This window comes from Anguilla anguilla, chromosome 3 (assembly GCF_013347855.1).
Source record: "Anguilla anguilla isolate fAngAng1 chromosome 3, fAngAng1.pri, whole genome shotgun sequence".
Lineage (NCBI taxonomy): Eukaryota > Metazoa > Chordata > Actinopteri > Anguilliformes > Anguillidae > Anguilla > Anguilla anguilla.
Window position 1 is genome coordinate 69,215,213 of NC_049203.1, and position 9,556 is coordinate 69,224,768.

Below are 9,556 nucleotides of genomic sequence, written 5' to 3' on the forward strand. Positions count from 1 at the left end.
TCGTCTTGTCAGATCTTCACAGGCCGTGACTTCCTTTTAAGCAGAGATTGTACAGATGCTGAGGCAGTGATTCTTATATGTATATATTTTTTCACCTTTGAAAAGGCCTTTTGATGTAAACAACTATGCATTGTTTTTTTCATAACAAATGTAAACCGACTCAGTTTTGTACAGGATCAGGAGTACTCTGAAGTTCATAGAAGTATACATTTATATATTTGCTGATCACCTCAGTATTGTGGTACTAACATAAGTAGTAGTTTCTGACCCTTGATTTGCACAAAAGATGGTAGGATTCAGACGTATGGAGTTAAATACAAAGCAACAAAATGTAATTTTCAATATTCCTCACGTTTAGTATCATCATGAACTGTCTTCCGAGATCTATGGTTTTATTCAGTCTCACTCTTAAAGATGGAGGGCAACTGAGATGTCCATTAAAGAGGGAAGTAATTAACTGTTACACGCTTCCTTCCAGCAGGGGAAATGTGCAGCATACAGCAGCGACAGGAATGGAAACGGCAAAACTCCGGGTGTAGCACACACAAAGGCCTTTACTGGTGAAGGGATGGTGGGGGGTTGAATCACCTGACTTGAGGTTTGTGTGTGTGTGCGTATGCACGTGTGTCTGTGTCTGTGTGTGCGTGCTTGTGTCTGTGTGTGTGTGTGTGTGTGTGTGTGTTCGTGTGCGCGCGCATGTGTTTGTGTGCACGCATGTGTGTGTGAGAGAGTGTGCATTCTGCCAAACCCCATCAGATGCAGTAGAAAGGGCTCACAGTGATGCCTTAAGCCTTAAGGTTGGATATTACTGTACGGCTGAGGATGATTCTGCTCCAGGACACTCCATTTTCTTCCTGTTTTTATTTTTTATTTTTATGGTTTTCTTTTTTTGAAGTGGGGAGGGGGGGGGGCAGGCCACAGGAGCCACTTCTTTGGATGGGGATGTACAACCCCCCCCCCCCCCTTTTTTTTGTTTGTTTATGAACTGGTATTGAATACAGAGCAGATATTATTGATAATAAATGGATGACTGTAAGACATTGCCCTTGGAGTCATCTTCATTCCTGTGGCCATTAGAATTGGTCCTCTGGATCTGGGGGGGGGTGGGGGGGGCGGTTCCATGCCTGTGTATACAGAGTTTTTAAGTTGTCACCAATTACAGTGGCCAAGATGGCTAATCGGATTAAATCAGACCACAATAAGATGTTTCAAGTAGGGACACTGGAACAGTCTTCAGCTGTCATTCATGAACTTGGCGGGGAATCCAGAAACAGACACGGCCCTCCCTGGCCAGCCCTGCTCCAGATCAGCATGCGCACCGTTGTGTATTAAAATGCTCGGTGGGACCAGTTTCCCATTATTTTGGCTGCTGTAGCTGGACGGCCGTATTCGTGACTTTGGAAGAGGGCTGGTTCGGTTGTTGAAGCACGCTAAGCAGGAGCGTCGGTGACCGAGGCTGCCGAACTTGAGGTGATGTTTCACGAGCAGCGGCGGCTAAAAGGGAACGTAGCATGGAAGTCGGAGAGAGGCCGTCATCTGCTAGGGGGCAATCGTGGGTGAAAGAGCACACACCAGGACCGCAGTGTTTGTGTATTTGTCTGAGATGCAGGGCAGAGCAGATGAGCAACTCAAACAGCCTACTGGAAATATTAATCAAGGGCGTGAGCTGGCTGTTCCAACCCATCAGTATGTTTAAAACTTTACTGAGAAGCACGCTGTGGTTGGTGTTTCTTTTATTTTGGCAGTTAGCACGTTCAAATTCGAACGCACTTGTTGGAAATGTGGGGGGGGGGCATTAAGCAAAACATTCCTTACCCCCCTCCCCCTGGCCCCCCCCCCCCCCCCCCCCCAAAAAAACATAATCCTTCTGAAATTAAAGCATATAAATCGACTCGTTCTACTGGCTGGAGCTCAAAGGGGACAGAACAGGAAGCTGAGGGAGAGGAATGCCAAAAGCTCTGCTTCTGGCCATCTGCTGATTGGCCCACCACCAGCCCCATACACTACTACACTGTAGCACACAACTTCTTTACTGTCCTGCAATGGGACTGGAATCAAAGCGAATGCAAAACCTTTAAGGGGCAGAATTAATGTGGGGGGTGGGGGGGGTCAGCTAGCTTAAAGTGCCTGGCCAGCTGTCGTTGATCCCCGACCCCTTTCACCTCCCACCCCCCGCCCCCCCCCACACACACACACACACACTCCCACTCCCTCCTGTTCTCCCACTTCTGGTGAAATGGTTCCCAGATCCAGTTGGCGGGGGTCATCTCAGCCTTACCACTAAGGTCAGGCTCTCCATCTCCCCCCACCCCCCCCCCCCCCCTCGGGGTCCCACCTCATCCTCCTCTGTAGGACTGGGGGTTCTCTTGTCCATCTGGACTCCTTTACTGGCTGGGTAACTTCAACCCGCGCCAGACTCCAGCCTCCCCACGCAGGGTATTTCGGCCAATCGGCAAGCTCGTAAATCAGTCCCCCCCTCGGTGTGTGAGTGTGGGGGGGGGGCTGCACACTGGTCCAGCGGGGGCTGCCAGGCTGTTTGGGCAGGACGTGTGGGACTCACACAGGCGAGGGCCTGTTCCCCGGGCCGGGTAAAGTAGGTTAGCGTGCTAATTGTTCAGCGAGCCAGGACGTCCTGGAAAGGGGGATTCGCTGGAGGTGCTCCCGGGAAGGGGAGCGGAATCCTCATCGAAACGGCGGCTTAAAAGGGCGCGGATCTGGGCCGATGTGTGTGCCCGAGCTGGGCGCCAGCGTCTCTCAATGCCCTCTAATGAGCCAAATCAATGCTTAATTAGCACCAATTGATTTTTTTTCTTTTTTTTTCTTTCTTTTTTTTAGAGAAAAAGATTCTCATGCAAAATGACTACTGATTGGGTCAGTCAGTATAACAGCTGCAGGCAGTTGTAATTGTGTGCAAAAGGGGGGGGGGGGTAAGGGGGGGGTGTAATTGATTGGTTTTAGTGGGGACTGTTTCAGCACTGGGATCTGTCACTGGGGCAGTATTACCCTGGTGTGAGGGTAATGGTGTGGTATGTACCACAGAGACGCAATACTGTTACATGCCATTGTATGCATGGGGCGGGGGGCAGGGGGGGGGGGGGGGGGGGGTTTGTAATTGATTGGTTTTAGTGGGGACGCAGTGGTGTGGTATGTACCACAGAGAGGCAATTCTGTTCCTGTATCAGCTGCCCTAACACTTCCCCAGCTGGAGCTTTCCTTTGGCGGGGACTTGGGTGTGGTCCGTCGGGGGGGGGGGGGGGTGGGGGTGGGGGTGGGGGTGGGGGGTGAGATCATCGTAAATCTGTCTGAGATGGCAGCGTGTCAGAGTGGGGGGGGGGGGGTGGGGGAGGGGGCGGCGGGCAGGGGGGGAGTTCGCTCGGTAATGAGAGGGTCTGCCTCTGGGGAATGTGGGCGTCGCCCTCCTGGTTCTACTACCCGTGCTGCAAGCTCACCAGGGGGAGAAAACAGAGCACTGTCGCCAGGAACAGATCTGTGTGTGTGTAAGTGTGTGTGTGAGTGTGTATGTGTGTGTGTGTGTGAGTGTGTGAGTGTGTGTGAGTGTGTGAGTGTGTATGTGTATGTGTATGTGTGTGTGTGTGTGTGTGTGTGTGTGTGAGTGTGTGTGTGTGTGTGTGTGTGTGTTGGGTTGGGCGGGCATGTGTGTGTGTGTGTGTGTGAGTGGTCTGTGTGAGTGACTGGGTTTGTGAGTATGTGGGAGTGTGCATGTGTGTATCTGCATGTGTATCTGCATGTGTGTGTGTATGTGTGCATGTGTGTGAGTGGGTGTGAGTGGTCTGTGTGAGTGACTGTGTTTTTGAGTATGTGGGAGTGTGTGTGTGCGTATCTGCATGTGTGTGTGTGTGTGTGCGTGTGTGTGAACTTCCTTCTGTCTCCCTCCACACTGTCTCACTTTACACCACTGTGACAACTATCCCTGGTAGAGAGTCCCCAACAAGCCCCCCCCCCTTTCCCTCTCTTTCGGTCTCTCTCTGTCTCTCTCTTCCCTACTCTTCCTCTGTCTCTCTCTTTTTCTGCCCCCTCCCTCTCTCTTTCTGTCACCACTCTTTCTCTAAATTTTATTTTCCATTTTACCTCTCTCTAACTCTCTCTCTCTCTCACACACACCAAAAGGTGGAGAGGGGGTGAGGTAGAACCCTCCCAGGAGTCCTTCCTCAGTACTGCTGATGTGAACCTGACGGCGTATAAAGACACAGAGCAGCTCACAGTAGCAGCGCTCCCACCAGCTGCTCCCTCCCTAATTTGATCGCTATCTCTCGCTCAATCTTCTCTTACTGGAAAATTAATTAAATGCCACTTGCCCTGCAGGAATGTAAGTCTTGTCAGGAACCTGTAGCTAGCAAGACGGATGTTTTTTTTCATTCCCAAGAGATATTCTCTGCGATAGAATTTTAATTTCTTGCGCAACCTTTTTTTAATCTCCAGTTTTTTCATTTGTATTTTCTTTTTTCACCCTGTTTGGAATGCCCAATAACAACAGGGATCTGAATTATGAAGCAGAATTGCTGAGTTAGCTGGATAAGTGCACAGAGTAAAACCTGGAACAGCTCTTTTTACTTCAGTCCATGTTCCAGATTTGGGAGGGTTCCGGGTTATACTCAGTGCAGTTATCCAGCTAACTCAGTAACCCTGTGGGATATTACACGAAGCAGGATTACTGAGTTAGCTGGATAACTGTTCTCCCAGAATGCCTTGCGAAATCATCACACGTCTTCTGTCTGAATTGCTGTATCTGCAGATTGTGTGGTCTTTGAGTAATCTGGATGGATCCTCCTCTTCAGTGAGCGCACGCTCATGGGAGCACACAGCTGGGGTCAGTGCGCTGGACTCGGTCATTCTTACAGGTCCTACAGTTATTCTTGATCTTTCTGAACAGCACGAAGGCCAGAGGCCAGAGCAAAGCATCTGCCCAAAATGCTGCTCTGTGGCTTAACTTCTCAGCTGGAGCAGAAACCAAGAGGCAATCTCTGGTACTCCAGGTTCAGTGAGATTTGCCCCTGTACTGAAACATCAATGGTCTGGCCAGCTGCTCGTTCACACAGGGAACTATGGCTCCAGAACACTAACTCTAGATTACGATGTGACACCAGGCCAAAGCTTCAATGCTGACCTCCTGGGGTTAATGGTCCACCAATCAGGGCCGCCTCCTCCTGTCCTGTCTCCTGTGTGTCTTTACGTACGTCAGACGCTGCTATCGCTGCCCTCTGTTCTCCTGATAACCCAGCCAGCAGCAGTATTTCATTTCTTAAGTAACATTCATTTCATCAATCAGGTGAAAAAGCTGACATTTTTGTAAAATATCTATTCATGTATTTTTTATTTCACTGGAACTGTAAAACGTCTTTGAGACTGTTCTCTGCAAAAAGCGATATGCAAAAAATGAATTGAATTGAATGCGTTTTACATAAAAAGTTATCATGTATCAAAAATGTCATTGGGCAGTTACATGATACTGATTGCCAAATAATTCTGTACTAAATTTTTTTTAAGTACAAGCTAATAAATTTCAGCTCAAATGTAATAAACTAGCTGGATGGAACAGCACCGTACTGCATGCTATCTGGGGGGTGGGGTGGGGGAAGAGGGGCATCACTGTATATCAAAAGGCCACACAATTAAGCCAATTAAATTGCATTTTTTCCTCAATTAACTATTGACGGGAAATTTAACTGTTGCCTCCAAACACAGCCTCTCTCCCATTCAGCGCTTGTGGATGGAGGATGGAGAAGAAAAAGAAAAAAAAGAAAAAGAAAAAGAAAAAAAGTTTTGGCAACTTGTGTGCCGCTGGGATTAGTAGCGCTTTGTGATGCAAATGCGTTGGGCAAACTCCGTCCCAGTTCCCATGTCCAGCTCCGGTGACACCGCGGAGAATGGAGGCTTAGCGCGGGCAGCGGCCGTTTGTTTAGCCATTACCAGGCGACGCGGTTGGCACCCGCGCGCTGCCACGCAAGACGCTCGGAGCTTTCGCCGGCCCTTTGTGGTTCGCCGCGATGCGGTCGGGAACCGTATTGGTCAATTAGTCCGCCTCTGTGCTCCACGCCGTGTTCGCGGCTCCCCCTCATTAAAGCCGCGGCGCCGCTAAGTTAAAGTAACCCAATTAGCACGAGGACTGCCACTGTGACTCGGGCCCGTGTTAAACTGACGATAGCGGGGTAATGCACCTGCGTTAGCCCAAGTGTGTAAATTGGACCACGTATAAGAACAAGGGGGTAAAATGCAGTCATTATTGTGCTGTTCACTGGAAACAAGAGAGGTGTGCCTGAATTAAGAGAAAGTGGGAGAAACGGAATAATTAGGCCTCGAAATGAACCCTGAAATGGTGTAAATGTGGGAATACTCACTAAAATACGTCATTACATGGTTTTGGGTTTAAATTCTCTGTTATCTGCAGGCTCTCTTTAAGCAGGACTGTTTTTCATAATCAAATCAAATCAAATAAATTTTATTTGTAGCCTATAGCACTTTTTATAGAGATCTGTCCCCAAGGACGCTTTACAGAGTAGCAGAAGGAAAATTTGGCAAAAGCCAGGCCTGAACCTTCAAAAACCAAGCAGTAAGGTACAAACAACAACAACAACGACAACAAACAAACAAAAAACATTGGTGGGAAGAAAAAACACTCAAGCGATGGGGAGACAAAAAGAAATCTCCTGAGGAACCCGGCTATAGAGGGGGAGCCCATCCTCCACTGAGGAACCCGGCTATAGAGGGGGAGCCCCTCCTCCACTGAGGAACCCGGCTATAGAGGGGGAGCCCATCCTCCACTGAGGAACCCGGCTATAGAGGGGGAGCCCATCCTCCACTGAGGAACCCGGCTATAGAGGGGGAGCCCATCCTGCACTGAGGAACCCGGCTATAGAGGGGGAGCCCATCCTCCACCGGGGAACCCGGCTATAGAGGGGGAGCCCATCCTGCACTGAGGAACCCGGCTATGGAGGGGGAGCCCATCCTCCACTGAGGAACCCGGCTATAGAGGGGGAGCCCATCCTCCACTGAGGAGCCCGGCTATGGAGGGGGAGCCCATCCTGCACTGAGGAACCCGGCTATAGAGGGGGAGCCCATCCTCCACTGCGGAACCCGGCTATAGAGGGGGAGCCCATCCTCCACTGAGGAACCGGGCTGTAGAGGGGGAGCCCATCCTCCACCGGCCGGCCTGGTGTAAAGCAGCGGTAGCATGGATGCAACAGAAATGTAATCTGTATTCTCACGATCTGAATTCTGTGATCTTTCCCCCCAGGATGTTACGCTGGTGAGACAGGGCAACAAACGCACTAGGGCATTTTATTGGGAGAAAGAGCAAGCCTTTTGCAAAATATGGCAGCAATTATATACAAATTCAAATGACTTTTCAGGTTGATTTTAAGATGGTAATTGCCTTGTTTGTGTAACTCCTCTCATTCTGTGGTACTTGTAAAAGCAGACTTGATCCTATGGCTCGCCCTGCTGGAGTAACTAAAGAATTACAACTATGAATCCATTTTATTCACCACTACGTTCTAAGAAGTACAATAGCGCATTCATAATTTTAGCTGAATAGATGTATTGAATTGAGTAATGTGCAGTTACTTTTAAAAATGTTATCTTTAATTTATCCTACTGCATGCAACAGTATTTTCACATAACTTGCAATGTTTGCAGTGTTTAAATATGTTATCATTTATTTACATACATGTTGGACTTGATCATTGGTGGGGGACCTTCATTGGTTTAGTGCTTGGAAGAGATTGTTCCAGAGTACTCAGAAAGTTCAGAAACAGAAAGTTCACTTTGGTCCTTCTAAACAGCATATGCTCTTGACTCTCAGTTAGTGAACTCTCCAGCTGAAAGCTATGATTGCTACAGCTTGTGGGAGAATACAGTTGATTACATAAAGTACTGTACAGTACTTCACAGTCTTTATGGTTTCATCATATTTAGTGATAGGTATATTGATGCTGGGTAGCAATTCTTTTGAGTTGACAGTTATGAAAGAGGAAGATGAAAGCATAAAATCATGTGGACTGATTACATGTTACTACTGCTGGTAAAATTAAGGGATTTCTGTAAATATGGAGTTATGGTTGAATTTTGTCTTGGGGCCCCAAACCTAAAGAAGATATTATTGTTCAAGTATTTAAGCATTATGGGCGGCACAGTGGTGCAGTGGGTAGCACTCGCCTCACAGCAAGAAGGTCGTGGGTCCAAAGACATGCAGGTAGGCTGATTGGAGACTCTAAATCGCCCATAGGTATGAGTGTGTGAGTAAATAGTGTGTGTGCACCCTGCGATAGGTTGGAAGCCCCTTCCAGGGTGTAGTCCTGCCTCTCGCCCAATGCATGCTGGGATAGGCTACTGCACCCCCCCGCGACCCTGCCCAGGATAAGTGGGTATAGATAATGCATGGATGGATGGATAAGCATTATGGGTCTAGGGTGTGTTAGCTGGTTCCTGTGATTGATATTCTAAACCATCTCACTGGCGTTGCATGTAATGCAGGCCACTGACCTACTTAGTTTATAAACCGGATGTCCACATTTGAGTGATTGAAATTTAAATATTTTTCTGGGCAATAAACCACATTAAAACCATATGTTCACTGTATCACATTACCACTGCTATCCCAAATCTTTTTTCCCCCACTCTTCAGAGTATCAAAGTTTGCTGGGAGTTAAGACCCAGTGATGCTTGAAGGAAGCGGGTAATTAAGTGTGAAGATTAGCTCGACAGAGATTTAAAAGTGGGTTCCAAGTTAGTTTTTTTTTTTTTTTTTGCGAGATCATGCACGCGTGATGTCAGAACAAGCTGAAGTGAGCAGCCCACGCTGTAAAGCACAAGAATTCGACAAGAGGGAGTTGGCCCCTCTTGTCAAATTCAGATGGCATCCTTGTTTTTGATTTGTGTTCATTTCCTCACGTATCTGCAGCACATGAAAGGTTAAGGGTTTTTTTTAAAAACACAGTATCCATCTAATACAGCTGGATATATACTGAAGCATGTCAGGTTAAGTGCCTTGCAGCAGGCTGGGAATCAACGCTACAACCTTTAGGTTACAAGCTCAGCTCTTTAACCATTATACTACACTAGCACCCCTTTTTCCAACTCTGTGAAAGTAATTCTGTTATTGTTTGTTACATGAATACTCTGTAAATTCAGATAACGCAATACTTCATATTCAGTGTCAGTTTAAAAAAAAATGATGTTTATTGCCTTTTGTGTAAAACGTATGGCTTGCCTTTGAGACTTCAAGGGCATATGACAGATCTTTGAGAATTTTTTCTGGCCATTTTGGTTTCAGTCGACTACACTGTAAATGTACTGACTTTTCATGAAGCCAGGGCTAACAGTGAGAATACATTATTAGTGTCATGCAGCATGCAGCATCTTTTGAAAATACTGAACAATATCCCTGCTTGTGTACACTCTCAGAAATAAAGGCAGCTACAGTGGAGATACTTATTTGTTCTTTAATTTCCAAATTGTACCCTGTCAGATACAATAATGTGTTACGCCTTGATTCGTTAACATGAATAATATCACTTTATTGTTTACATCAGGCCATACT